Source organism: Cryptomeria japonica, unplaced genomic scaffold (genome assembly GCF_030272615.1).
Source record: "Cryptomeria japonica unplaced genomic scaffold, Sugi_1.0 HiC_scaffold_176, whole genome shotgun sequence".
NCBI lineage: Eukaryota > Viridiplantae > Streptophyta > Pinopsida > Cupressales > Cupressaceae > Cryptomeria > Cryptomeria japonica.
The window spans coordinates 99,553-127,500 of record NW_026728998.1 but is presented as its reverse complement, the minus strand read 5'-3'; the positions used below and the strand labels follow the sequence as shown (position 1 = coordinate 127,500).

At 61.3% G+C, this 27,948-nt stretch overlaps 3 non-coding genes across 3 annotated transcripts; all 3 read left to right on the top strand.

The window, feature by feature from the left end:
* The first annotated feature begins 13,642 nt into the window (after positions 1-13,642).
* On the top strand, positions 13,643-13,761 carry LOC131867642 (5S ribosomal RNA). The gene has a single exon (XR_009366194.1). It is a non-coding gene; the product is annotated as a 5S ribosomal RNA (ribosomal RNA).
* A 5,915-nt stretch (positions 13,762-19,676) lies between these two features.
* Positions 19,677-19,795, top strand: LOC131867634 (5S ribosomal RNA). Its single transcript, XR_009366186.1, has one exon. It is a non-coding gene; the product is annotated as a 5S ribosomal RNA (ribosomal RNA).
* A 5,989-nt stretch (positions 19,796-25,784) lies between these two features.
* Positions 25,785-25,903, top strand: LOC131867633 (5S ribosomal RNA). The gene has a single exon (XR_009366185.1). It is a non-coding gene; the product is annotated as a 5S ribosomal RNA (ribosomal RNA).
* Positions 25,904-27,948: the final 2,045 nt, after the last annotated feature.

The window sequence follows — 27,948 nt, the reverse complement described above, 5'->3', positions numbered from 1 at the left end:
CGCACATGCTCGCGACAGTCCTGCCGTTAGAGAATGCACCGTGCACGCGACCGAGTAAGGCCACTCAGAGACATCCATTTCCCAGGTATATGCCCCCTACGCACTTTTGGTGGCGCAACTCGCACGAACAGTCCCACCTCGACCCCGTATACAAGCTTTTTTGCCTCGAAGAGTTCGTCGGAGACGAAGAAGCAACCTTCAGTGCAACCGTAGCACTCTTTTGTGCAACCGCCCAAACAACGCCCCCTCTACCCTCTGTCGAAACACTCGGCATTGCTGCTCCCTAAGGTGAGCTTCTCCTCATAGGCAATTCCGCTCTTATCCGGTCACGTTTGTGTGCCCGAATTTCGCAAGGCAACCTCCATGGGACATGGAAAAGACTCGAGAAGAGAGCTCGCTCACGGGAGAGAGAAGCCAAGGAGACCACGAGAGTGCTGAGAGTGGGACAGCGCTGAATAGGCGGGAGAAGCCTGCGCGTATAAACGGAGATATATATCCAATTGCAACGAAGGAACGTGCCAAAGATCGAGAACAATGGCAGAAATGCTAGTAACGTGCACTTCGGGACCAACGCATCACCGGAAGACAACCGCCAAACATCGAAAGAGTCGCGATGCTCCGCAACCTACGTGCAAAGCGGTCGCACACCGGGTAAGGGAGTGAGAGCCCCAAACATAGCTGGGCGAGGCGCTCACTCCGCTCTTTAATATCTCGTTAATACCGCCAAGGAAATGGCACAAGCACACACACACAAGCATCCTCGGAAGAGGACAGTTCGAGTGACAGGTCAAATCCAAGAGTTCCGAAGACTACCTCCAGGAACAATCGGGAACAAGACCGATTACAAGTCGTCGAGTCTGTTACTGGGCGAACACGAGATGCGCACAGGAAATCGATCAGCCCTCACAATGGCCCAAGGCCAGAGATCGGACTGCTACGATTTACCCCAACAATCATCGTGCCACTCTTCGCAGAGAGGTGATAGACGCCAACGAGCCCGCGCATAGCAATCGAGGTGTAAAAAGGGCGTTGAAGGCAGGAAGCCTGGACGAAAGAGGCTACGAGGTCACCTCGAAGCGGTCTAAGAATCGGGCGCACTTGGGGCGACTACCAGTGCCAACCCCTTATCCCGCGGTGCGTCCGACACACAGAAATTTCCAAGGCGGCCAAGGAGCCTCCCCGCATAGCAATCGGGGTGTGAGGTTACGGATGCAGCATTGATAGCAATCGAGGTGGGAGGCGAAGGATGCAGAAGTGAGAGCCGAGGGATGTAGCAGAGATAGCAATCGGGGTGTGTGATGCAGAAGAGATAGCAATCGAGGTGTGCGGTGGGAAGGGCCCAGCAGCCAGAATGCATGAAGCGACGGATGAAGCAGTGATGACAACCGGGCTGTGAGGAGAGGAGGGATGCAGCCAAGAAAGCAATCAGGGCTCGAGGCAAGGGATGCATCAAGGATAGCAATCATGTTGTGAGGCGAGATTCCAAAGGCTAAACGTGAGAGGCTGCAGGGTCGACTCAGAGAGGTCTATGCATGTGAGAGGCTGAAAGCAAGGTCAACTCGGAGCGGTCTATGCATCGGGCGCGCTTGGGGCGACTACCAGTGCCAACCCCTTATCCCGCGACGCGTCCGACAAAGAGAACGTTCCAAGGCGGCAGAGGAGGTTACCAGCCGAAGGATGCAGTAGCAATAACAGGTATAGTTCCGCGGCGGCCGAGAAGACTCACCGCATAGGAATCGGGATGCGAGGCGAGGGATGCGGCGGGAAGGCCCCGACGGCTAAACGGAAGAGGCTGCAGGGCCGCCTCGGAATGGTCCAAGCATCGGACGCGATTGGGACGACTACCAGTGCCAACCCCTTATCCCGCGATGCGTCCGATACACAGATAGTTCCAAGGCGGCCGAGGAGCCTCACCGCATATCAATCGGGGTGCGAGGCGAGGGATGGGGCGGGAAGGCCCCAACGGCTAGACGGAAGAGGCTTCAGGGCCACCTCGGAATGCTCCAAGCATCGGACGCGCTTGGGGCGACTACCAGTGCCAACCCCTTATCCCGCGATGCGTCCGATACACAGATGGTTCCAAGGCGGCCGAGGAGCCTCACCGCATAGCAATCGGGGGTGCGAGGCGAGGGATGGGGCGGGAAGGCCCCAACGGCTAGACGGAAGAGGCTTCAGGGCCGCCTCGGAATGGTCCAAGCATCGGACGCGCTTGGGGCGACTACCAGTGACAACCCCTCATCCCGCGATGCGTCCGATACGAAGATGGTTCCAAGGCGGCCGAGGAGCCTCACCGCATAGCAATCGGGGTGCGAGGTGGGGGATGCGGCGAGATGGCCCCAACGGCTAGACGGAAGAGGCCACAGGGCCGCGTCGGAATAGTCCAAGCATCGGACGCGCTTGGGGCGACTACCAGTGACAACCCCTTATCCCGCGATGCGTCCGATACGAAGATAGTTCCAAGGCGGCCGAGGAGCCTCACCGCATAGCAATCCGGGTGCGAGGTGGGGGATGCGGCGAGATGGCCCCAACGGCTAGACGGAAGAGGCTGCAGGGCCGCCTCGGAATAGTCCAAGCATCGGACGCGCTTGGGGCGACTACCAGTGACAACCCCTTATCCCGCGATGCTTCCGATACGAAGACAGTTCCAAGGCGGCCGAGGAGCCTCACCGCATAGCAATGGGGGTGCGAGGTGAGGGATGCGGCGAGATGGCCCCAACGGCTAGACGGAAGAGGCCACAGGGCCGCCTCGGAATAGTCCAAGCATCGGACGCGCTTGGGGCGACTACCAGTGACAACCCCTTATCCCGCGATGCATCCGATACGAAGATAGTTCCCAGGCGGCCGAGGAGCCTCACCGCATAGCAATCGGGGTGCGAGGCGAGGGATGCGGCGAGATGGCCCCAAAGGGTAGACGGAAGAGGCTGCGGGGCCGCCTCGGAATAGTCCAAGCATCGAACGCGCTTGGGGCGACTACCACTGCCAACCCCTTATCCCGCGATGCGTCCGATACACAGATAGTTCCGAGGCGGCCGAGGAGCTGGGGGATGCGGCGAGATGGCCCCAACGGCTAGACGGAAGAGGCTGCAGGGCCGCCTCGGAATAGTCCAAGCATCGGACGCGCTTGGGGCGACTACCAGTGACAACCCCTTATCCCGCGATGCGTCCGATACACAGATAGTTCCGAGGCGGCCAAGGAGCCTCACCGCATAGCAATCGTGGTGCGAGGTGGGGGATGCAGCGAGATGGCCCCAACGGCTAGACGGAAGAGGCTGCAGGGCCGCCTCGGAATGGTCCAAGCATCGGACGCGCTTGGGGCGACTACCACTGCCAACCCCTTATCCCGCGATGCGTCCGATACACAGATAGTTCCAAGGCGGCCGAGGAGCCTCACCGAATAGCAATCGGGGTGCGAGGCGAGGGATGCGGCGAGAAAGCCCCAACGGCTAGAGGGAAGAGGCTTCAGGTCCGCCTCGGAATGGTCCAAGCATCGGACGCGCTTGGGGCGACTACCAGTGACAACCCCTTATCCCGCGACGCGTCCGATACACAGATAGTTCCAAGGCGGCCGAGGAGCCTCACCGCATAGCAATCGGGGTGCGAGGCGAGGGATGCGGCGAGAAGGACCCAACGGCTAGACGGAAGAGGCTTCAGGGCCGCCTCGGAATGGTCCAAGCATCGGACGCGCTTGGGGCGACTACCAGTGACAACCCCTTATCCCGCGACGCGTCCGATACACAGATAGTTCCAAGGCGGCCGAGGAGCCTCACCGCATAGCAATCGGGGTGCGAGGCGAGGGATGCGGCGAGAAGGACCCAACGGCTAGACGGAAGAGGCTTCAGGTCCGCCTCGGAATGGTCCAAGCATCGGACGCGCTTGGGGCGACTACCAGTGACAACCCCTTATCCCGCGACGCGTCCGATACACAGATAGTTCCAAGGCGGCCGAGGAGCCTCACCGCATAGCAATCGGGGTGCGAGGCGAGGGATGCGGCGAGAAGGACCCAACGGCTAGACGGAAGAGGCTTCAGGGCCGCCTCGGAATGGTCCAAGCATCGGACGCGCTTGGGGCGACTACCAGTGACAACCCCTTATCCCGCGATGCGTCCGATACACAGATAGTTCCAAGGCGGCCGAGGAGCCTCACCGCATAGCAATCGGGGTGCGAGGCGAGGGATGCGGCGAGAAGGACCCAACGGCTAGACGGAAGAGGCTTCAGGGCCGCCTCGGAATGGTCCAAGCATCGGACGCGCTTGGGGCGACTACCAGTGACAACCCCTTATCCCGCGACGCGTCCGATACACAGATAGTTCCAAGGCGGCCGAGGAGCCTCACCGCATAGCAATCGGGGTGCGAGGCGAGGGATGCGGCAAGAAGGACCCAACGGCTAGACGGAAGAGGCTTCAGGGCCGCCTCGGAATGGTCCAAGCATCGGACGCGCTTGGGGCGACTACCAGTGACAACCCCTTATCCCGCGACGCGTCCGATACACAGATAGTTCCAAGGCGGCCGAGGAGCCTCACCGCATAGCAATCGGGGTGCGAGGCGAGGGATGCGGCGAGAAGGACCCAACGGCTAGACGGAAGAGGCTTCAGGTCCGCCTCGGAATGGTCCAAGCATCGGACGCGCTTGGGGCGACTACCAGTGACAACCCCTTATCCCGCGACGCGTCCGATACACAGATAGTTCCAAGGCGGCCGAGGAGCCTCACCGCATAGCAATCGGGGTGCGAGGCGAGGGATGCGGCGAGAAGGACCCAACGGCTAGACGGAAGAGGCTTCAGGGCCGCCTCGGAATGGTCCAAGCATCGGACGCGCTTGGGGCGACTACCAGTGACAACCCCTTATCCCGCGACGCGTCCGATACACAGATAGTTCCAAGGCGGCCGAGGAGCCTCACCGCATAGCAATCGGGGTGCGAGGCGAGGGATGCGGCGAGAAGGACCCAACGGCTAGACGGAAGAGGCTTCAGGGCCGCCTCGGAATGGTCCAAGCATCGGACGCGCTTGGGGCGACTACCAGTGACAACCCCTTATCCCGCGATGCGTCCGATACACAGATAGTTCCAAGGCGGCCGAGGAGCCTCACCGCATAGCAATCGGGGTGCGAGGCGAGGGATGCGGCGAGAAGGACCCAACGGCTAGACGGAAGAGGCTTCAGGGCCGCCTCGGAATGGTCCAAGCATCGGACGCGCTTGGGGCGACTACCAGTGACAACCCCTTATCCCGCGACGCGTCCGATACACAGATAGTTCCAAGGCGGCCGAGGAGCCTCACCGCATAGCAATCGGGGTGCGAGGCGAGGGATGCGGCGAGAAGGACCCAACGGCTAGACGGAAGAGGCTTCAGGGCCGCCTCGGAATGGTCCAAGCATCGGACGCGCTTGGGGCGACTACCAGTGACAACCCCTTATCCCGCGACGCGTCCGATACACAGATAGTTCCAAGGCGGCCGAGGAGCCTCACCGCATAGCAATCGGGGTGCGAGGCGAGGGATGCGGCGAGAAGGACCCAACGGCTAGACGGAAGAGGCTTCAGGGCCGCCTCGGAATGGTCCAAGCATCGGACGCGCTTGGGGCGACTACCAGTGACAACCCCTTATCCCGCGACGCGTCCGATACACAGATAGTTCCAAGGCGGCCGAGGAGCCTCACCGCATAGCAATCGGGGTGCGAGGCGAGGGATGCGGCGAGAAGGACCCAACGGCTAGACGGAAGAGGCTTCAGGGCCGCCTGGGAATGGTCCATGCATCGCACGCGCTTGGGGCGACTACCAGTGACAACCCCTTATCCCGCGACGCGTCCGATACACAGATAGTTCCAAGGCGGCCGAGGAGCCTCACCGCATAGCAATCGGGGTGCGAGGCGAGGGATGCGGCGAGAAGGACCCAACGGCTAGACGGAAGAGGCTTCAGGGCCGCCTCGGAATGGTCCAAGCATCGGACGCGCTTGGGGCGACTACCAGTGACAACCCCTTATCCCGCGACGCGTCCGATACACAGATAGTTCCAAGGCGGCCGAGGAGCCTCACCGCATAGCAATCGGGGTGCGAGTCGAGGGATGCGGCGAGAAGGACCCAACGGCTAGACGGAAGAGGCTTCAGGGCCGCCTCGGAATGGTCCAAGCATCGGACGCGCTTGGGGCGACTACCAGTGACAACCCCTTATCCCGCGATGCGTCTGATACACAGATAGTTCCAAGGCGGCCGAGGAGCCTCACCGCATAGCAATCGGGGTGCGAGGCAAGGGATGCGGCGAGAAGGACCCAACGGCTAGACGGAAGAGGCTTCAGGGCCGCCTCGGAATGGTCCAAGCATCGGACGCGCTTGGGGCGACTACCGTTGCCAACCCCTTATCCCGCGATGCGTCTGATACACAGATAGTTCCGAGGCGGCCGAGGAGCCTCACCGCATAGCAATCGGGTTGCGAGGCAGATTATTGGGAAGGGAACCCCCTGGGATGCGGCTCAAGCAGTGCCCAAAGGGACTGGAATGCGGAATCACATCGAGAGACCCAAATGCTATACGAGGGCTCAAATCGAATTATCGATTTGGCCACGACATGGACGCATCGGAACGACTACCTTTGCCGAACCACTCGCAATTGCATCCATACCGAAACCAATAGACATTTCCGTTAGAGCCCTCGCATAGCATTCGGGAATCTCGCATGCCCCTCTAAATCGACCAATGCTGGCGCTCAACGAAAATCCGAGCGCTACCACCGTTCGAGCGCCAGCATTGGTCGAGTTAGAGGGGCACGGGGGAGAATGCTCCAGTCAACACCTCCCCTATATAAGTTATTTGTCCGATTCTCGCACAACCGTAGTCTGCCTCGTCGAATCAAACAACGGTCCCAGATTCCGACTTCCGTTCCGTAGAGACCCAAAAGCTAGATGGAGGCTCGCAAGAAAGAGAGTCGGCGCATAGCAATCGGGTTTCTCGAACGTTTAGGGACCGAGCTCACTTGCGGATAGGGCAAAATCCGCCAAGCAACCCAAAAGCTAGACGGGGGCTCGAATCGAATCGCCTAGGCGGCCACAACAACGACGTGTTGGATCGACTACCAGTGCCAAACCATTCAGCAAGACTAGTCTGTGTCGAGGCCGGATAGAGATTCTCAGAGAGCGCCCGTATAGCATTTAGGAGACCTGCCGCGTCCCTCACACTCGACAAATGGTGGTGCACGTTTATAAATCCGAGCGATCCCAACCCTTTCAAGCACCAACATCGGTCGAGATAGAGGGGCACGGAGGGGGCTGCGTGAGACAACACAGTCCCCTATATAAGTTATTTGTCCGATTCTCACACATCCGAAGAATGGTCATCAAATCGGACAACAGCCCAAACTTCCGACTTCCGTCCCAGAAAGCCCAAGAGCTATCTAAAACGTTCATGGCCGGAACTCGATCGCGGCTATACCAGTCCGCCAAGCAACCCAAAAGCTAGACTGGAGCTCTAGTCGAATCACCTCTGTGGCCATTGCAAGGACGTGTTGGAGCGACTACCATTGCCGAACCATTCCGCAGGTCGAGTCCATACCAAGGCCGCATAGAGATTCACGATGAGCTCCTGCATAGCAATCAGGAGACTTGCCGTGTCCATCACAATCGATAAATCCTGGTGCAAGATTTTTGCATCCGAGCGCTCCAACCAGTCGAGCACCAGCATCAATCGACATAAACGGGCACGGGGGGAGGATGCTCGAGAACACTACCTCCCCTATATAAGTTATTTGTCCGATTCTCAAGCAGCCGAAGTCTGGTCATCGAATCGGGTCAAAGACCACAACTTCCGACTTTACCCACAATGCAAGTCATCGAATCGAACATCGGCCCCCGAGTCGGACTCCATGCGTATGTCAGGTCATCGGACCCAAATTCCGCCTTCCTGCGCATGGCGGGCCATCAATATCAACTCGGTCATCGGACCCAAACTCCGCCTTTCTGCGCATGGCACGCCTTCAAATCGGTCATCGGACCCAAATTCCGCCTTCCTGTGCATGGCGGGCCATCAACATCAACTCGGTCATCGGACCCAAATTCCGCCTTTCTGCGCATGGCACGCCATCAACTCGGTCATCGGACCCAAATTCCGCCTTCCTGCGCATGGCAGGTCATCGGACACAAATTCAGACCTCGCCAATATGCCTACGTATCGAATCGGTCATCGGACCCAACTTCCGACTTCATCCATACTGTAGGGTCTTTGAGGTTGGCGCGGTGCGCTCAACCCGGGGAGTCGACCCATCGAAGCATACACCTCCCCTATATAAGCTATTTGTCCGATTCCCACACCTGTGTAGTTTGCACCTCTGACCAGGACATCGACCCCAACTTCCGAACTCGACTGCAACGACGACACCAGCGCCTTGGTGCGCACCTTGCGACGCACAGTCCCAACATTCGCCTTCCTGCACATGGCAGGTCATCGGACCCAAATTCCGACCTCGCGAGTATGCCTACATATCGAATCGGTCATCGGACACAACTTCCGACTTCATCCATACCGTAGGGTCTTTGAGGTTGGCGCGGTGCGCTCAACCCGGGGAGTCGACCCAACGAAGCATACACCTCCCCTATATAAGCTATTTGTCCGATTCCCACACCTGTGTAGTTTGCACCTCCGATCAGGACATCGACCCCAACTTCCGAACTCGCCTGCAACGACCGAACCAGCGCCTTGGTGCGCACCTTGCAACGCACAGTGCCAACATTCGCCTTCCTGCACATGGCAGGTCATCGGACCCAAATTCCGACCTCGCGAGTATGCCTACATATCGAATCGGTCATCGGACCCAACTTCCGACTTCATCCATACCGTAGGGTCTTTGAGGTTGGCGCGGTGCGCTCAACCCGGGGAGTCGACCCAACGAAGCATACACCTCCCCTATATAAGCTATTTGTCCGATTCCCACACCTGTGTAGCTTGCACCTCCGATCAGGACATCGACCCCAACTTCCGAACTCGACTAAAAAGACCGCACCAGCACCTTGGTGTGCACCTTGCAACGCACAGTGCCAACATTCGCCTTCCTGCACATGGCAGGTCATCGGACCCAAATTCCGACCTCATGAGCATACCTACTAATCGAATCGGTCATCGGACCCAACTTCCGACTTCATCCATACCGTAGGGTCTTTGAGGTTGGCGCGGTGCGCTCAACCTGGGGAGTCGACCCATCGAAGCATACACCTCCCCTATATAAGCTATTTGTCCGATTCCGACACCTGTGTAGTTTGCACCTCCGCTCAGGACATCGACCCCAACTTCCGAACTCGCCTGCAACGACCGAACCAGCGCCTTGGTGCGCACCAAAAGTGCGCACTTTTGGAGGGCACTTTTGTGCGCTCCAAAGGTGCGCACTTTTGGAGGGCACTTTTGTGCGCTCCAAAGGTGCGCACTTTTGGAGGGCACTTTTTGGAGGGCACTTTTGTGCGCTCCAAAGGTGCGCACTTTTGGAGGGCACTTTTTGGAGGGCACTTTTCTGCGCTCCAAAGGTGCGCACTTTTGGAGGGCACTTTTTGGAGGGCACTTTTCTGCGCTCCAAAGGTGCGCACTTTTGGAGGGCACTTTTTGGAGGGCACTTTTCTGCGCTCCAAAGGTGCGCACTTTTGGAGGGCACTTTTTGGAGGGCACTTTTCTGCGCTCCAAAGGTGCGCACTTTTGGAGGGCACTTTTGTGCACTCCAAAGGTGCACACTTTTGGAGGGCACTTTTTGGAGGGCACTTTTCTGCACTCCAAAGGTGCGCACTTTTGGAGGGCACTTTTTGGAGGGCACTTTTGTGCGCTCCAAAGGTGCGCACTTTTGGAGGGCACTTTTTGGAGGGCACTTTTGTGCGCTCCAAAGGTGCGCACTTTTGGAGGGCACTTTTGTGCACTCCAAAGGTGCGCACTTTTGGAGGGCACTTTTCCTGCGCTCCAAAGGTGCACACCTAGGTGAGCACCTTCGACCACACCTTGTAGCACACCAAACTCTGACTTTCGACTTCATCCGCAATGCAGGGTCTTTGAGGTTGGCGCAATGCGCACAACCAGGGGAGTCGACCCATCAAACCCAACACCTCCCCTATATAAGCTATTTGTCTGATTCTCATACATGCGTAGCCTGCAGGAGCAATTAGGACATCGACCCCAACTTTCGGCTTCTAAACGAAAACAAGGTCTTTGAGGTTGGTGTAATGCGAACAACTAGGGGAGTCAACCCATCAAACCCAACACCTCCCCTATATAAGCTATTTGTCTGATTCTCATACATGTGTAGTCTACAGGAGCAATTAGGACATCGACCCCAACTTTTGACTTCTTAACGAAAACAAGGTCTTTGAGGTTGACGTAATGCGCACAACCAGGGGAGTCGACCCATCAAACCCAACACCTCCCCTATATAAGCTATTTGTCCGATTCTCATACATGTGTAGCCTACAGGAGCCATTAGGACATTGACCCCAACTTTTGACTTCTTAACGAAAACAAGGTCTTTGAGGTTGGCGTAATGCGCACAACCAAGGGAGTTGACCCATCAAACCCAACACCTCCCCTATATAAGCTATTTGTCTGATTCTCATACATGTGTAGCCTGCAACAACGATTAGGACATCCACCCCAACTTCTGAATTCGTCTGCGTTGACCGCACCAAAGGTGCACGCCTTGGTGCTCACCAAAATCCGACTTCCGACTTCTTCTGCTATGCGGGGTCTTTGAGGTTGGCGCAGTGCGCACAACCAGGGGAGTCAACCCACCGAATGCAACACCTCCCCTATATAAGCTATTTGTCTGATTCTCATACATGCGTAGACTGCAGCAATGATTAGGACATCCACCCCAACTTTTGACTTCTTAAACAAGACAGGGTCTTTGAAGTTGGTGCAGTGCACACAACCAGGGGAGTCGACCCATCAAACGCAACACCTCCCCTATATAAAGCTATTTGTCCGATTCTCATACGTGTAGTCTGCAGCAGCGATTAGGACATCGACCCCAACTTCCGAATTCGTTTGCATTGACCGCACCAAAGGTGCACGCCTTGGTGTGCACCTTGGAGTGCACTTTGGTGCTCACCTCGGTGCACACTTTGGTGTGCACCTCGGTGTGCACCAAAGGTGCGCACCTTGGAGCACACCAAAGGTGTACACTTTGGAGCGCACCACATAGGGTCTTTGAGAGGTTGGCGCAGTGCGCACACCAAGGTGGGTGTTGAGGTGCGTGCCGAGGTGGGTGGGTGCTAGGGTGCGCTCCATGGTGGGTGCCAGGGTGGGTGCGTGCTAGGGTGGATTCCAAAGAGGGTCATAGGGTGGGTGCCAAGGTGGGTTGGTGATATAGTGGGTTCAAAGGTGGGTACTAGGGTGGGTTCCAAGGTGGGTCACAAGTTGGGTGCCAGGATGCGTGGGTGTTAGGTTGGGTGCCAAGGTGGGCTCCTGCGTGGGTGGGTGCTAGGGTGGGTTTCAAGGTGGACGCGAGGGCGGGTGCCAAGGTGGGTAACAAGTTGGGTGTTAGGATGGGTGAGTGCTAGAGTGGGTGCCAAGGTGGGTGGGTGCTAAGGTGGATGCCAAGGTGGTTCACAGGGTGGGTGGGTTCTAGGGTGAGTTCCAAGGTGGGTCACAGGTTTAGTGCTAGGGTGCGTGTCAAGGCGGGTGTCGAGGTGCCTGGGTGCTAGGGTGTGGATGCCAATGTGGGTCATAGGGTGGGTACTAGGGTGGGCTGCAATGTGGGTGCCAAGGTGGGTAACATGCTCGGTTGGTTCTAAATTGGGTGTCAGGGTGGGTGTGCACCCACCTTGCCCGAGGTGGGTGCCAAGGTGCCAGTGTGGGTGGGTGCTAAGGTGGATGCCAAGGTGGGTGAGAAGGTGGGTGATAGGTTGAGTGGTAGGATGGGTGGGTGCCAAGATGGGTCACAGGGTGGGTGCAAGGGTGGGTAGGTGCTAGGGTTGGTGTCAGGGTGGGTGGGTGCTAGGTTGGGTTCCAAGGTGGGTGCGAGGGTGAGTGTCAAGGTGGGTCACAGGTTAGGTGCTAGGATGGGTGAGTGCTAGGGTGCAAAGGTGCCAGGGTGGGTGCTAGGATGGGTCGATGCTAGGGTGAGTGGCAAGGTGGGTCCACAAGTGTCAAGGTGGGTGCCGAGGTGGGTGCCAACTTGGGTTCCAAGGTGGGTGCCAAGTGGGCGACTGCTATGGTGGATGCCAAGGTGGGTCACGGGGTGGGTGCCAAGTTGCTAGGTTGTGTTCCAAGGTGGGTGCCAACGTGGCTGCTAGGGTGCGTGGGTTAAAGGGTGTGTCACAACGTGGGTGCCAGGATGGGTGCGCACCCACACTGGCCAAGACGGGTGCAAGGTTGGGTTCCAAGCCCGGTCACAGGCTGGGTGCTAGGATGGGTGGGTGCCAAGGTGGGCACCAGGGTGGGTGCACCCACCCTGGCCAAGGTGGGTCACGGGGTGGGTCCTAGGGTGGGTAACAGGGTGGGTACTAAGGTGCGTGCCAAGGTGGGTCATGGGGTGGGTGCCAAGGTGGGCACCAGGGTGGGTGTGCACCAACCCTAGCCAGGGTAGGTCACGGGGTGGTTGTCGGGGTGGGCGTCAAGGAGCCAAGGTGGGTGGCAAGTAGCCAAGTTGCGTGCCAAGGTGGGTGTCGGGGTGGGTGCCAAGGATCCAAGGTGGGTGCCAAGGAACCAAGGTGGGTGTCTGGGTGGGTGCCGAGGTGGGAGCCAGGGTGGGTCCCAAGGTGAGTGCAAAGGTGGGTGCCAGGGTCAAGGTGAGTGCCAATGTGGGTTCCAAGGTGCCAGGGTCAGGGTGAGTGCCAATGTGGGTTCAAAGGTGCTAAGTTGGGTGCGAGGTTGGGTGCGAGGGTGGGTGGGTGCCAAGGTGTGCTAGGTGGAAGCCCGGGTGGGTCGGCATCCCATGGGTGTCGAGTTGGGTGCCTGATGGGTGCTTCTTGTCAAGTTTTAGTCGTCGGGACTCATTTCGAGCCTTAGAGGTCGTTTCTTGTCCGGTTGCCCTGTCTTCGACCTGGGAACCCAATTTTGGTCCTCGGGTCCCATTTTTTTTTGTCTCGCATCCCACTTTTGGCCTGTGGCCTTTTCGGGGTCGATTCTCGTTTTGGGCATCAGAGCATGTTTCTTCTCCTAAAACCCAATATTTGTTTATTAAGTCTCGGAACACATTTTTGTTCTCGTGGACCCATCATGGGTCTTGGAACGCATTTGTGGTCCTTGGGTCCCATTTTGCATCCCGAAACTTGTGTTTTGGTGCTTGATCCCTATTTTGGGTGCCCACCTTGCACCAAGTGCGCACCCGGGGCAAACCGAGCGCCTTGGTGCACCGGGGCAAGATCGAGCGTGCACCCGAGGCGCCCCGAACATGCACCAAGGTGCACTCGGCCCACATGTGAGCGCAGGTCGTTGCGCCCGAGGTGGTGTGTGGGCACCGCGTTGCAGACGGGACACTGCACGCACACGACGCCCCGTCCAGGTGCACGCACGTAGGCCGGGCCGGGTGCACACCCGACGCCCTAGCAAGGTGCGCGCACCCGGGCAGGGCTCACACTTGGCGAACGGGGCGCACTTCGCGAGGGAGGGTGTGCACCTCGACGGGGGTGGGTGGCCGGGGTGGATTCGCACGTGGGTCGCGGTTTGCTAAGTACACACTGCGACAAGCTCATAACGGGTGCGATCATACCAGCGTTAGTGCACCGGATCCCATCAGAACTCCGCAGTTAAGCGCGCTTGGGCCGGAGTAGTACTAGGATGGGTGACCTCCCGGGAAGTCCCGGTGTTGCACCCTTTCTTAGTTTTTCGCCGGGCGTCGCAATGCTATTTGAATAAACCTTTTGCCCGTTTGCGTTCTCGTCGGGGCCGGGCCGGGCCGGGGTGCGCTGCCCGCACTACCGCGCGCGCGGGGGCGACACCGAGCGCGCACCCGAGGCGCCCCGAGCACACAGGCCACGGTGCAACCCGGGCGTTGTGCGCGCACCCCGGTGCGCCCGAGGTGCTGCGCGCGCACCCAGGTGAAATCGGTGTGCACCTCGGCCAGTGCGCGCTCGGTCGAGTCGCGCACGTTGGCCAAGGTGCACGGTGATGTTTCTTACTCTAAGGTTCCGCACCAGACGCCCGGGACAGGTGAGCGAAGCTGGGCGGGGCCGGGTGCGCGGCCGGGGCAGGTGCACGCAGCTGGAGAGAGCTTTGGAGCACACCAGAGGTGCGCACCTTGGAGCACACTTCGGAGCGCACCAATGATGCGCTCCATTCAAAAGTTTCCTGAAAAGGCAAAAAAAGTTGAGATTATAGAATTTCCCACTTGAGAGATTGTAAAAAAAAAAAATTTAAAATGAAGGAAACGCGGGTGCCAAGGTGTGCGCGCCCGGGTGCGCAGCCCAGCCAAGGTGTGCGCACCAAGGCGCCCACCCTGGCGAAGGTGCACGCAAGGTGCGCACCCGAGGCAAACCGGACAATTAACCCAACTTTCGACTTCGCGCGCACCTGCGCACCTTGGAGCGCACTTCGGAGCGCTCCTTGTTGCGCACCAATCTTGGGCACCTCGGAGTGCACCATGGCGCCCACCAAGGTGCGCACCCGGGGCAAACCGAGCTCCGACTTCGTGCGCACCTTGGAGCGCACGAAAGGTGCGCACCATGGCGCCCACCAAGGTGCGCAGCCCAGCCAAGGCGTGCGCATCAAGGTGCGCACCCTGGCGAAGGTGCGCACCCGGGGCAAACCGAGCTCCGACTTCGTGCGCACCTTGGAGCGCACAAAGGGTGCGCAACCCAGCCAAGGTGTGCGCACCCCGGGCAAACCGAGCTCCGAATCGTGCGCACCTTGGAGCACACTTCGGAGCCCTCCTTGGTGCGCACCGATGTTGCGCACCTCGGAGCGCACCCGGGGAAAACAATGCAATTAACCCGACTTTCGACTTCGTGGGCACCTCGGAGCGCTCTCGGGTTCGCACCTCGGAGCACACCGAGGTGCGCACCTTTGATGCGCTGCCTTCACCAATTTCCAGAAAAGGCAAGAAAACATTGAGAAGGTGTGCGCACCGAGGTGCCCACCCTGGCGAAGGTGCACGCGAGGTGCGCACCCGGGGCAAACCGGGCTCCGACTTCGTGCACGCCATGCTGCGCACCTTGGAGGGCCATGGTGCGCACCTTGGAGCACACTTCGGAGCGCTCAATGGTGCCCAACCCAGCCAAGGTGCCCACCGCGGCGAAGGTGCACGCGAGGTGCGCACCCGGGGCAAACCGGGCTCCGACTTCGTGCACGCCGCACCTTGGAGCACACTTCGGAGCGCTCCTTGGTGCGCACCAGGGCGCGCAACCCAGCCGAGGTGCCCACCCCGGCGAAGGTGCACGCGGGGTGCGCACCCGGGGCAAACCGGGCTCCGACTTCGTGCACGCCATGGTGCCCACCGCGGCGAAGGTGCACGCGAGGTGCGCACCCGGGGCAAACCGGGCTCCGACTTCGTGCACGCCGCACCTTGGAGCACACTTCGGAGCGCTCCTTGGTGCGCACCAGGGCGCGCAACCCAGCCGAGGTGCCCACCCCGGCGAAGGTGCACGCGAGGTGCGCACCCGGGGCAAACCGGGCTCCGACTTCGTGCACGCCATGGTGCCCACCGCGGCGAAGGTGCACGCGAGGTGCGCACCCGGGGCAAACCGGGCTCCGACTTCGTGCACGCCGCACCTTGGAGCACACTTCGGAGCGCTCCTTGGTGCGCACCATGGTGCCCACCAGGGCGCGCAACCCCGCCGAAGGTGCACGCGAGGTGCGCACCCGGGGCAAACCGGGCTCCGACTTCGTGCACGCCGCACCTTGGAGCACACTTCGGAGCGCTCCTTGGTGCGCACCAGGGCGCGCAACCCCGCCGAAGGTGCACGCGAGGTGCGCACCCGGGGCAAACCGGGCTCCGACTTCGTGCACGCCATGGTGTGCACCAGGGTGCCCACCGCGGCGAAGGTGCGCACCCGGGGCAAACCGGGCTCCGACTTCGTGCACGCCGCACCTTGGAGCACACTTCGGAGCGCTCCTTGGTGCGCACCAGGGCGCGCAACCCAGCCGAGGTGCCCACCCCGGCGAAGGTGCACGCGAGGTGCGCACCCGGGGCAAACCGGGCTCCGACTTCGTGCACGCCATGGTGCCCACCGCGGCGAAGGTGCGCACCCGGGGCAAACCGGGCTAGGACTTCGTGCACGCCGCACCTTGGAGCACACTTCGGAGCGCTCCTTGGTGCGCACCATGGTGCCCACCAGGCCGCGCAACCCAGCCAAGGTGTGCGCACCAAGGTGCACGCGAGGTGCGCACCCGGGGCAAACCGGGGTCCGGCTTCGTGCACGCCGCACCTTGGAGCACACATCGGGGCGCTCCCGGGTTCGCACCGGCGTTGCGCACCGTGGTGGGCACCTCGGAGCGCACCGTGGTGGGCACCTCGGAGCACACCAAGGTGGGCAGCGAGGTGCGCACCTTTGATGCGATGCCTTCACTAATTTCCATAAAAGGCAAAAGAAAACGAGATTTTAAAATTTCCGTTTTGAAAGATAGTGAGAAAAAGGGAATGCTGGTGCCATCTTGAGCCCGCCCTGGTGCGCAGCCCAGCCAAGGTGTGCGCACCAAGGTGCCCACCCTGGCGAAGGTGCGCGCCCGGGCAATTAACCCAACTTCCAACTTCGCGCGCGCCAGGGTGGGAGCGCACCCAACAACCGGGCCTGGGAAGAGCCAATGCGAGAAACCCCACCAAACGCTCTGACAAAAAAAGAGGGGGCGCTCCAGTAACCCCGCTTCGGAGCGCACCCTGGGCAAACCCAGCCAGGGTGCCCACCCCGGCCAAGGTGCAGGCGAGGTGCGCACCCGGGGCAAACCGGGCTCCGACAACGTGCACGCCGCACCTTGGAGCACACTTCGTAGCGCTCCCGGGTGCGCACCTCAGAGCACACCAAGGTGGGCAGCGAGGTGCGCACCTTTGATGCGCTGCCTTCACTAATTTCCAGAAAAGGCAAAAAAAAGAGGAGATTTTAAAATTTCCGTTTTGAAAGATAGTGAAAAAAACGGAACGCGGGTGCCATCTTGAGCCCGCCCGGGTGCACAGCCCAGGTAAGGTGCCCACCCTGGCAAAGGTGCGCACCCGGGCAATTAACCCTACTTCCGACTTCGTGCGCGCCAGGGTGGCAACCGGGCCTGGGAAGAGCCAATGCGAGAAACCCCACCAAACGCTCCGACAAAAAAAGAGGCGGCGCTCCAATAACCCCGCTTCGGAGCGCAGCCGGGGCAAACCCAGCCAAGGTGCCCACCCCGACGAAGGTGCACGCGAGGTGCGCACCCGGGGCAAACCGGGCTCCGACAACGTGCACGCAGCACCTTGGAGCACACTTCGAAGCACTCCCGGGTGCCCACCGGCGTTGCGCACCGTGGTGGGCAGCGAGGTGCGCACCTTTGATGCGCTGCCTTCACTAATTTCCAGAAAAGGCAAAAAAAAATGAGATTTTAAAATTTCCGTTTTGAAAGATAGTGAAAAAAACGGAACGCGGGTGCCATCTTGAGCCCGCCCTGGTGCGCAGCCCAGGCAAGGCATGCGCACCAAGGTGCCCACCCGCGGTGCACGCCCGGGGCAAACCGGGCTCCGACTTCGTGCAGGCCGCACCTTGGAGCACACTTCGGAGCGCTCCTTGGTGCGCACCATGGTGCCCACCAGGGCGCACCCGGGGCAAACCGGGCTCCGACTTCGTGCACGCCGCACCTTGGAGCACACATCGGAGCGCTCCCAGGTTCGCACCAGCGTTGCGCACCTTTGATGCGCTGCCTTCACTAATTTCCAGAAAAGGCAAAAAAAAACGATATTTTAAAATTTCCGTTCTGAAAGATAGTGAAAAAAACGGAACGCGGGTGCCATCTTGAGCCCTTCCTGGTGCGCAGCCCAGGCAAGTTGTGCGCACCAAGGTGCCCACCCTGGCGGAGGTGCGCGCCCGGGGCAAACCGGGCTCCGACTTCGTGCACTGCATGGTGCCCACCAAGGCGCGCAACCCAGCCAAGGTGCCCACCGCAGCGAAGGTGCACGCGAGGTGCGCACCCGAGGTGCACACCCGGGGCAAACCGAGCTCCGACTTCGTGCACGCCGCACCTTGGAGCACACTTCAGAGCGCTCCTTGGTGCGCACCAGGGCGCGCAACCCAGCCAAGGTGCTCACCCCGGCGAAGGTGCACGCGAGGTGCGCACCCGGGGCAAGCCGGGCTCGGACTTCGTGCACGCCGCACCTTGGAGCACACATCGGAGCGCTCCCGGGTTCGCACCAGCATTGCGCACCTTTGATGCGCTGCCTTCACTAATTTCCAGAAAAGGCAAAAAAAAAAAAAAAACGAGATTTTAAAATTTCCGTTTTGAAAGATAGTGAAAAAAACGGAACGCGGGTGCCATCTTGAGCCCGCCCTGGTGTGCAGCCCAGGCAAGTTGTGCGCACCAAGGCACCCACCCTGGCCAAGGTGGGTCACGGGGTGGGTCCTAGGGTGGGTAACGGGGTGGGTACTAAGGTGCGTGCCAAGGTGGGTCATGGGGTGGGTGCCAAGGTGGGCACCAGGGTGGGTGTGCACCAACCCTAGCCAGGGTAGGTCACGGGGTGGTTGTCGGGGTGGGCGTCAAGGAGCCAAGGTGGGTGGCAAGTAGCCAAGTTGCGTGCCAAGGTGGGTGTCGGGGTGGGTGCCAAGGATCCAAGGTGGGTGCCAAGGAACCAAGGTGGGTGTCTGGGTGGGTGCCGAGGTGGGAGCCAGGGTGGGTCCCAAGGTGAGTGCAAAGGTGGGTGCCAGGGTCAAGGTGAGTGCCAATGTGGGTTCCAAGGTGCCAGGGTCAGGGTGAGTGCCAATGTGGGTTCAAAGGTGCTAAGTTGGGTGCGAGGTTGGGTGCGAGGGTGGGTGGGTGCCAAGGTGTGCTAGGTGGAAGCCCGGGTGGGTCGGCATCCCATGGGTGTCGAGTTGGGTGCCTGATGGGTGCTTCTTGTCAAGTTTTAGTCGTCGGGACTCATTTCGAGCCTTAGAGGTCGTTTCTTGTCCGGTTGCCCTGTCTTCGACCTGGGAACCCAATTTTGGTCCTCGGGTCCCATTTTTTTTTGTCTCGCATCCCACTTTTGGCCTGTGGCCTTTTCGGGGTCGATTCTCGTTTTGGGCATCAGAGCATGTTTCTTCTCCTAAAACCCAATATTTGTTTATTAAGTCTCGGAACACATTTTTGTTCTCGTGGACCCATCATGGGTCTTGGAACGCATTTGTGGTCCTTGGGTCCCATTTTGCATCCCGAAACTTGTGTTTTGGTGCTTGATCCCTATTTTGGGTGCCCACCTTGCACCAAGTGCGCACCCGGGGCAAACCGAGCGCCTTGGTGCACCGGGGCAAGATCGAGCGTGCACCCGAGGCGCCCCGAACATGCACCAAGGTGCACTCGGCCCACATGTGAGCGCAGGTCGTTGCGCCCGAGGTGGTGTGTGGGCACCGCGTTGCAGACGGGACACTGCACGCACACGACGCCCCGTCCAGGTGCACGCACGTAGGCCGGGCCGGGTGCACACCCGACGCCCTAGCAAGGTGCGCGCACCCGGGCAGGGCTCACACTTGGCGAACGGGGCGCACTTCGCGAGGGAGGGTGTGCACCTCGACGGGGGTGGGTGGCCGGGGTGGATTCGCACGTGGGTCGCGGTTTGCTAAGTACACACTGCGACAAGCTCATAACGGGTGCGATCATACCAGCGTTAGTGCACCGGATCCCATCAGAACTCCGCAGTTAAGCGCGCTTGGGCCGGAGTAGTACTGGGATGGGTGACCTCCCGGGAAGTCCCGGTGTTGCACCCTTTTTTAGTTTTTCGCCGGGCGTCGCAATGCTATTTGAATAAACCTTTTGCCCGTTTGCGTTCTCGTCGGGGCCGGGCCGGGCCGGGGTGCGCTGCCCGCACTACCGCGCGCGCGGGGGCGACACCGAGCGCGCACCCGAGGCGCCCCGAGCACACAGGCCACGGTGCAACCCGGGCGTTGTGCGCGCACCCCGGTGCGCCCGAGGTGCTGCGCGCGCACCCAGGTGAAATCGGTGTGCACCTCGGCCAGTGCGCGCTCGGTCGAGTCGCGCACGTTGGCCAAGGTGCACGGTGATGTTTCTTACTCTAAGGTTCCGCACCAGACGCCCGGGACAGGTGAGCGAAGCTGGGCGGGGCCGGGTGCGCGGCCGGGGCAGGTGCACGCAGCTGGAGAGAGCTTTGGAGCACACCAGAGGTGCGCACCTTGGAGCACACTTCGGAGCGCACCAATGATGCGCTCCATTCAAAAGTTTCCTGAAAAGGCAAAAAAAGTTGAGATTATAGAATTTCCCACTTGAGAGATTGTAAAAAAAAAAAATTTAAAATGAAGGAAACGCGGGTGCCAAGGTGTGCGCGCCCGGGTGCGCAGCCCAGCCAAGGTGTGCGCACCAAGGCGCCCACCCTGGCGAAGGTGCACGCAAGGTGCGCACCCGAGGCAAACCGGACAATTAACCCAACTTTCGACTTCGCGCGCACCTGCGCACCTTGGAGCGCACTTCGGAGCGCTCCTTGGTGCGCACCAATCTTGGGCACCTCGGAGTGCACCATGGCGCCCACCAAGGTGCGCACCCGGGGCAAACCGAGCTCCGACTTCGTGCGCACCTTGGAGCGCACGAAAGGTGCGCACCATGGCGCCCACCAAGGTGCGCAGCCCAGCCAAGGCGTGCGCATCAAGGTGCGCACCCTGGCGAAGGTGCGCACCCGGGGCAAACCGAGCTTCGACTTCGTGCGCACCTTGGAGCGCACAAAGGGTGCGCAACCCAGCCAAGGTGTGCGCACCCCGGGCAAACCGAGCTCCGAATCGTGCGCACCTTGGAGCACACTTCGGAGCCCTCCTTGGTGCGCACCGATGTTGCGCACCTCGGAGCGCACCCGGGGAAAACAATGCAATTAACCCGACTTTCGACTTCGTGGGCACCTCGGAGCGCTCTCGGGTTCGCACCTCGGAGCACACCGAGGTGCGCACCTTTGATGCGCTGCCTTCACCAATTTCCAGAAAAGGCAAGAAAACATTGAGAAGGTGTGCGCACCGAGGTGCCCACCCTGGCGAAGGTGCACGCGAGGTGCGCACCCGGGGCAAACCGGGCTCCGACTTCGTGCACGCCATGCTGCGCACCTTGGAGGGCCATGGTGCGCACCTTGGAGCACACTTCGGAGCGCTCAATGGTGCCCAACCCAGCCAAGGTGCCCACCGCGGCGAAGGTGCACGCGAGGTGCGCACCCGGGGTAAACCGGGCTCCGACTTCGTGCACGCCGCACCTTGGAGCACACTTCGGAGCGCTCCTTGGTGCGCACCAGGGCGCGCAACCCAGCCGAGGTGCCCACCCCGGCGAAGGTGCACGCGGGGTGCGCACCCGGGGCAAACCGGGCTCCGACTTCGTGCACGCCATGGTGCCCACCGCGGCGAAGGTGCACGCGAGGTGCGCACCCGGGGCAAACCGGGCTCCGACTTCGTGCACGCCGCACCTTGGAGCACACTTCGGAGCGCTCCTTGGTGCGCACCAGGGCGCGCAACCCAGCCGAGGTGCCCACCCCAGCGAAGGTGCACGCGAGGTGCGCACCCGGGGCAAACCGGGCTCCGACTTCGTGCACGCCATGGTGCCCACCGCGGCGAAGGTGCACGCGAGGTGCGCACCCGGGGCAAACCGGGCTCCGACTTCGTGCACGCCATGGTGCCCACCGCGGCGAAGGTGCACGCGAGGTGCGCACCCGGGGCAAACCGGGCTCCGACTTCGTGCACGCCGCACCTTGGAGCACACTTCGGAGCGCTCCTTGGTGCGCACCATGGTGCCCACCAGGGCGCGCAACCCCGCCGAAGGTGCACGCGAGGTGCGCACCCGGGGCAAACCGGGCTCCGACTTCGTGCACGCCGCACCTTGGAGCACACTTCGGAGCGCTCCTTGGTGCGCACCAGGGCGCGCAACCCCGCCGAAGGTGCACGCGAGGTGCGCACCCGGGGCAAACCGGGCTCCGACTTCGTGCACGCCATGGTGCGCACCAGGGTGCCCACCGCGGCGAAGGTGCGCACCCGGGGCAAACCGGGCTCCGACTTCGTGCACGCCGCACCTTGGAGCACACTTCGGAGCGCTCCTTGGTGCGCACCAGGGCGCGCAACCCAGCCGAGGTGCCCACCCCGGCGAAGGTGCACGCGAGGTGCGCACCCGGGGCAAACCGGGCTCCGACTTCGTGCACGCCATGGTGCCCACCGCGGCGAAGGTGCGCACCCGGGGCAAACCGGGCTAGGACTTCGTGCACGCCGCACCTTGGAGCACACTTCGGAGCGCTCCTTGGTGCGCACCATGGTGCCCACCAGGCCGCGCAACCCAGCCAAGGTGTGCGCACCAAGGTGCACGCGAGGTGCGCACCCGGGGCAAACCGGGGTCCGGCTTCGTGCACGCCGCACCTTGGAGCACACATCGGGGCGCTCCCGGGTTCGCACCGGCGTTGCGCACCGTGGTGGGCACCTCGGAGCGCACCGTGGTGGGCACCTCGGAGCACACCAAGGTGGGCAGCGAGGTGCGCACCTTTGATGCGATGCCTTCACTAATTTCCATAAAAGGCAAAAGAAAACGAGATTTTAAAATTTCCGTTTTGAAAGATAGTGAGAAAAAGGGAATGCTGGTGCCATCTTGAGCCCGCCCTGGTGCGCAGCCCAGCCAAGGTGTGCGCACCAAGGTGCCCACCCTGGCGAAGGTGCGCGCCCGGGCAATTAACCCAACTTCCAACTTCGCGCGCGCCAGGGTGGGAGCGCACCCAACAACCGGGCCTGGGAAGAGCCAATGCGAGAAACCCCACCAAACGCTCTGACAAAAAAAGAGGGGGCGCTCCAGTAACCCCGCTTCGGAGCGCACCCTGGGCAAACCCAGCCAGGGTGCCCACCCCGGCCAAGGTGCAGGCGAGGTGCGCACCCGGGGCAAACCGGGCTCCGACAACGTGCACGCCGCACCTTGGAGCACACTTCGTAGCGCTCCCGGGTGCGCACCTCAGAGCACACCAAGGTGGGCAGCGAGGTGCGCACCTTTGATGCGCTGCCTTCACTAATTTCCAGAAAAGGCAAAAAAAAGAGGAGATTTTAAAATTTCCGTTTTGAAAGATAGTGAAAAAAACGGAACGCGGGTGCCATCTTGAGCCCGCCCTGGTGCACAGCCCAGGTAAGGTGCCCACCCTGGCAAAGGTGCGCACCCGGGCAATTAACCCTACTTCCGACTTCGTGCGCGCCAGGGTGGCAACCGGGCCTGGGAAGAGCCAATGCGAGAAACCCCACCAAACGCTCCGACAAAAAAAGAGGCGGCGCTCCAATAACCCCGCTTCGGAGCGCAGCCGGGGCAAACCCAGCCAAGGTGCCCACCCCGACGAAGGTGCACGCGAGGTGCGCACCCGGGGCAAACCGGGCTCCGACAACGTGCACGCAGCACCTTGGAGCACACTTCGAAGCACTCCCGGGTGCCCACCGGCGTTGCGCACCGTGGTGGGCAGCGAGGTGCGCACCTTTGATGCGCTGCCTTCACTAATTTCCAGAAAAGGCAAAAAAAAATGAGATTTTAAAATTTCCGTTTTGAAAGATAGTGAAAAAAACGGAACGCGGGTGCCATCTTGAGCCCGCCCTGGTGCGCAGCCCAGGCAAGGCATGCGCACCAAGGTGCCCACCCGCGGTGCACGCCCGGGGCAAACCGGGCTCCGACTTCGTGCAGGCCGCACCTTGGAGCACACTTCGGAGCGCTCCTTGGTGCGCACCATGGTGCCCACCAGGGCGCACCCGGGGCAAACCGGGCTCCGACTTCGTGCACGCCGCACCTTGGAGCACACATCGGAGCGCTCCCAGGTTCGCACCAGCGTTGCGCACCTTTGATGCGCTGCCTTCACTAATTTCCAGAAAAGGCAAAAAAAAACGATATTTTAAAATTTCCGTTCTGAAAGATAGTGAAAAAAACGGAACGCGGGTGCCATCTTGAGCCCTTCCTGGTGCGCAGCCCAGGCAAGTTGTGCGCACCAAGGTGCCCACCCTGGCGGAGGTGCGCGCCCGGGGCAAACCGGGCTCCGACTTCGTGCACTGCATGGTGCCCACCAAGGCGCGCAACCCAGCCAAGGTGCCCACCGCAGCGAAGGTGCACGCGAGGTGCGCACCCGAGGTGCACACCCGGGGCAAACCGAGCTCCGACTTCGTGCACGCCGCACCTTGGAGCACACTTCAGAGCGCTCCTTGGTGCGCACCAGGGCGCGCAACCCAGCCAAGGTGCTCACCCCGGCGAAGGTGCACGCGAGGTGCGCACCCGGGGCAAGCCGGGCTCGGACTTCGTGCACGCCGCACCTTGGAGCACACATCGGAGCGCTCCCGGGTTCGCACCAGCATTGCGCACCTTTGATGCGCTGCCTTCACTAATTTCCAGAAAAGGCAAAAAAAAAAAAAAAACGAGATTTTAAAATTTCCGTTTTGAAAGATAGTGAAAAAAACGGAACGCGGGTGCCATCTTGAGCCCGCCCTGGTGTGCAGCCCAGGCAAGTTGTGCGCACCAAGGCACCCACCCTGGCCAAGGTGGGTCACGGGGTGGGTCCTAGGGTGGGTAACGGGGTGGGTACTAAGGTGCGTGCCAAGGTGGGTCATGGGGTGGGTGCCAAGGTGGGCACCAGGGTGGGTGTGCACCAACCCTAGCCAGGGTAGGTCACGGGGTGGTTGTCGGGGTGGGCGTCAAGGAGCCAAGGTGGGTGGCAAGTAGCCAAGTTGCGTGCCAAGGTGGGTGTCGGGGTGGGTGCCAAGGATCCAAGGTGGGTGCCAAGGAACCAAGGTGGGTGTCTGGGTGGGTGCCGAGGTGGGAGCCAGGGTGGGTCCCAAGGTGAGTGCAAAGGTGGGTGCCAGGGTCAAGGTGAGTGCCAATGTGGGTTCCAAGGTGCCAGGGTCAGGGTGAGTGCCAATGTGGGTTCAAAGGTGCTAAGTTGGGTGCGAGGTTGGGTGCGAGGGTGGGTGGGTGCCAAGGTGTGCTAGGTGGAAGCCCGGGTGGGTCGGCATCCCATGGGTGTCGAGTTGGGTGCCTGATGGGTGCTTCTTGTCAAGTTTTAGTCGTCGGGACTCATTTCGAGCCTTAGAGGTCGTTTCTTGTCCGGTTGCCCTGTCTTCGACCTGGGAACCCAATTTTGGTCCTCGGGTCCCATTTTTTTTTGTCTCGCATCCCACTTTTGGCCTGTGGCCTTTTCGGGGTCGATTCTCGTTTTGGGCATCAGAGCATGTTTCTTCTCCTAAAACCCAATATTTGTTTATTAAGTCTCGGAACACATTTTTGTTCTCGTGGACCCATCATGGGTCTTGGAACGCATTTGTGGTCCTTGGGTCCCATTTTGCATCCCGAAACTTGTGTTTTGGTGCTTGATCCCTATTTTGGGTGCCCACCTTGCACCAAGTGCGCACCCGGGGCAAACCGAGCGCCTTGGTGCACCGGGGCAAGATCGAGCGTGCACCCGAGGCGCCCCGAACATGCACCAAGGTGCACTCGGCCCACATGTGAGCGCAGGTCGTTGCGCCCGAGGTGGTGTGTGGGCACCGCGTTGCAGACGGGACACTGCACGCACACGACGCCCCGTCCAGGTGCACGCACGTAGGCCGGGCCGGGTGCACACCCGACGCCCTAGCAAGGTGCGCGCACCCGGGCAGGGCTCACACTTGGCGAACGGGGCGCACTTCGCGAGGGAGGGTGTGCACCTCGACGGGGGTGGGTGGCCGGGGTGGATTCGCACGTGGGTCGCGGTTTGCTAAGTACACACTGCGACAAGCTCATAACGGGTGCGATCATACCAGCGTTAGTGCACCGGATCCCATCAGAACTCCGCAGTTAAGCGCGCTTGGGCCGGAGTAGTACTGGGATGGGTGACCTCCCGGGAAGTCCCGGTGTTGCACCCTTTTTTAGTTTTTCGCCGGGCGTCGCAATGCTATTTGAATAAACCTTTTGCCCGTTTGCGTTCTCGTCGGGGCCGGGCCGGGCCGGGGTGCGCTGCCCGCACTACCGCGCGCGCGGGGGGCGACACCGAGCGCGCACCCGAGGCGCCCCGAGCACACAGGCCACGGTGCAACCCGGGCGTTGTGCGCGCACCCCGGTGCGCCCGAGGTGCTGCGCGCGCACCCAGGTGAAATCGGTGTGCACCTCGGCCAGTGCGCGCTCGGTCGAGTCGCGCACGTTGGCCAAGGTGCACGGTGATGTTTCTTACTCTAAGGTTCCGCACCAGACGCCCGGGACAGGTGAGCGAAGCTGGGCGGGGCCGGGTGCGCGGCCGGGGCAGGTGCACGCAGCTGGAGAGAGCTTTGGAGCACACCAGAGGTGCGCACCTTGGAGCACACTTCGGAGCGCACCAATGATGCGCTCCATTCAAAAGTTTCCTGAAAAGGCAAAAAAAGTTGAGATTATAGAATTTCCCACTTGAGAGATTGTAAAAAAAAAAAATTTAAAATGAAGGAAACGCGGGTGCCAAGGTGTGCGCGCCCGGGTGCGCAGCCCAGCCAAGGTGTGCGCACCAAGGCGCCCACCCTGGCGAAGGTGCACGCAAGGTGCGCACCCGAGGCAAACCGGACAATTAACCCAACTTTCGACTTCGCGCGCACCTGCGCACCTTGGAGCGCACTTCGGAGCGCTCCTTGGTGCGCACCAATCTTGGGCACCTCGGAGTGCACCATGGCGCCCACCAAGGTGCGCACCCGGGGCAAACCGAGCTCCGACTTCGTGCGCACCTTGGAGCGCACGAAAGGTGCGCACCATGGCGCCCACCAAGGTGCGCAGCCCAGCCAAGGCGTGCGCATCAAGGTGCGCACCCTGGCGAAGGTGCGCACCCGGGGCAAACCGAGCTCCGACTTCGTGCGCACCTTGGAGCGCACAAAGGGTGCGCAACCCAGCCAAGGTGTGCGCACCCCGGGCAAACCGAGCTCCGAATCGTGCGCACCTTGGAGCACACTTCGGAGCCCTCCTTGGTGCGCACCGATGTTGCGCACCTCGGAGCGCACCCGGGGAAAACAATGCAATTAACCCGACTTTCGACTTCGTGGGCACCTCGGAGCGCTCTCGGGTTCGCACCTCGGAGCACACCGAGGTGCGCACCTTTGATGCGCTGCCTTCACCAATTTCCAGAAAAGGCAAGAAAACATTGAGAAGGTGTGCGCACCGAGGTGCCCACCCTGGCGAAGGTGCACGCGAGGTGCGCACCCGGGGCAAACCGGGCTCCGACTTCGTGCACGCCATGCTGCGCACCTTGGAGGGCCATGGTGCGCACCTTGGAGCACACTTCGGAGCGCTCAATGGTGCCCAACCCAGCCAAGGTGCCCACCGCGGCGAAGGTGCACGCGAGGTGCGCACCCGGGGGAAACCGGGCTCCGACTTCGTGCACGCCGCACCTTGGAGCACACTTCGGAGCGCTCCTTGGTGCGCACCAGGGCGCGCAACCCAGCCGAGGTGCCCACCCCGGCGAAGGTGCACGCGGGGTGCGCACCCGGGGCAAACCGGGCTCCGACTTCGTGCACGCCATGGTGCCCACCGCGGCGAAGGTGCACGCGAGGTGCGCACCCGGGGCAAACCGGGCTCCGACTTCGTGCACGCCGCACCTTGGAGCACACTTCGGAGCGCTCCTTGGTGCGCACCAGGGCGCGCAACCCAGCCGAGGTGCCCACCCCAGCGAAGGTGCACGCGAGGTGCGCACCCGGGGCAAACCGGGCTCCGACTTCGTGCACGCCATGGTGCCCACCGCGGCGAAGGTGCACGCGAGGTGCGCACCCGGGGCAAACCGGGCTCCGACTTCGTGCACGCCATGGTGCCCACCGCGGCGAAGGTGCACGCGAGGTGCGCACCCGGGGCAAACCGGGCTCCGACTTCGTGCACGCCGCACCTTGGAGCACACTTCGGAGCGCTCCTTGGTGCGCACCATGGTGCCCACCAGGGCGCGCAACCCCGCCGAAGGTGCACG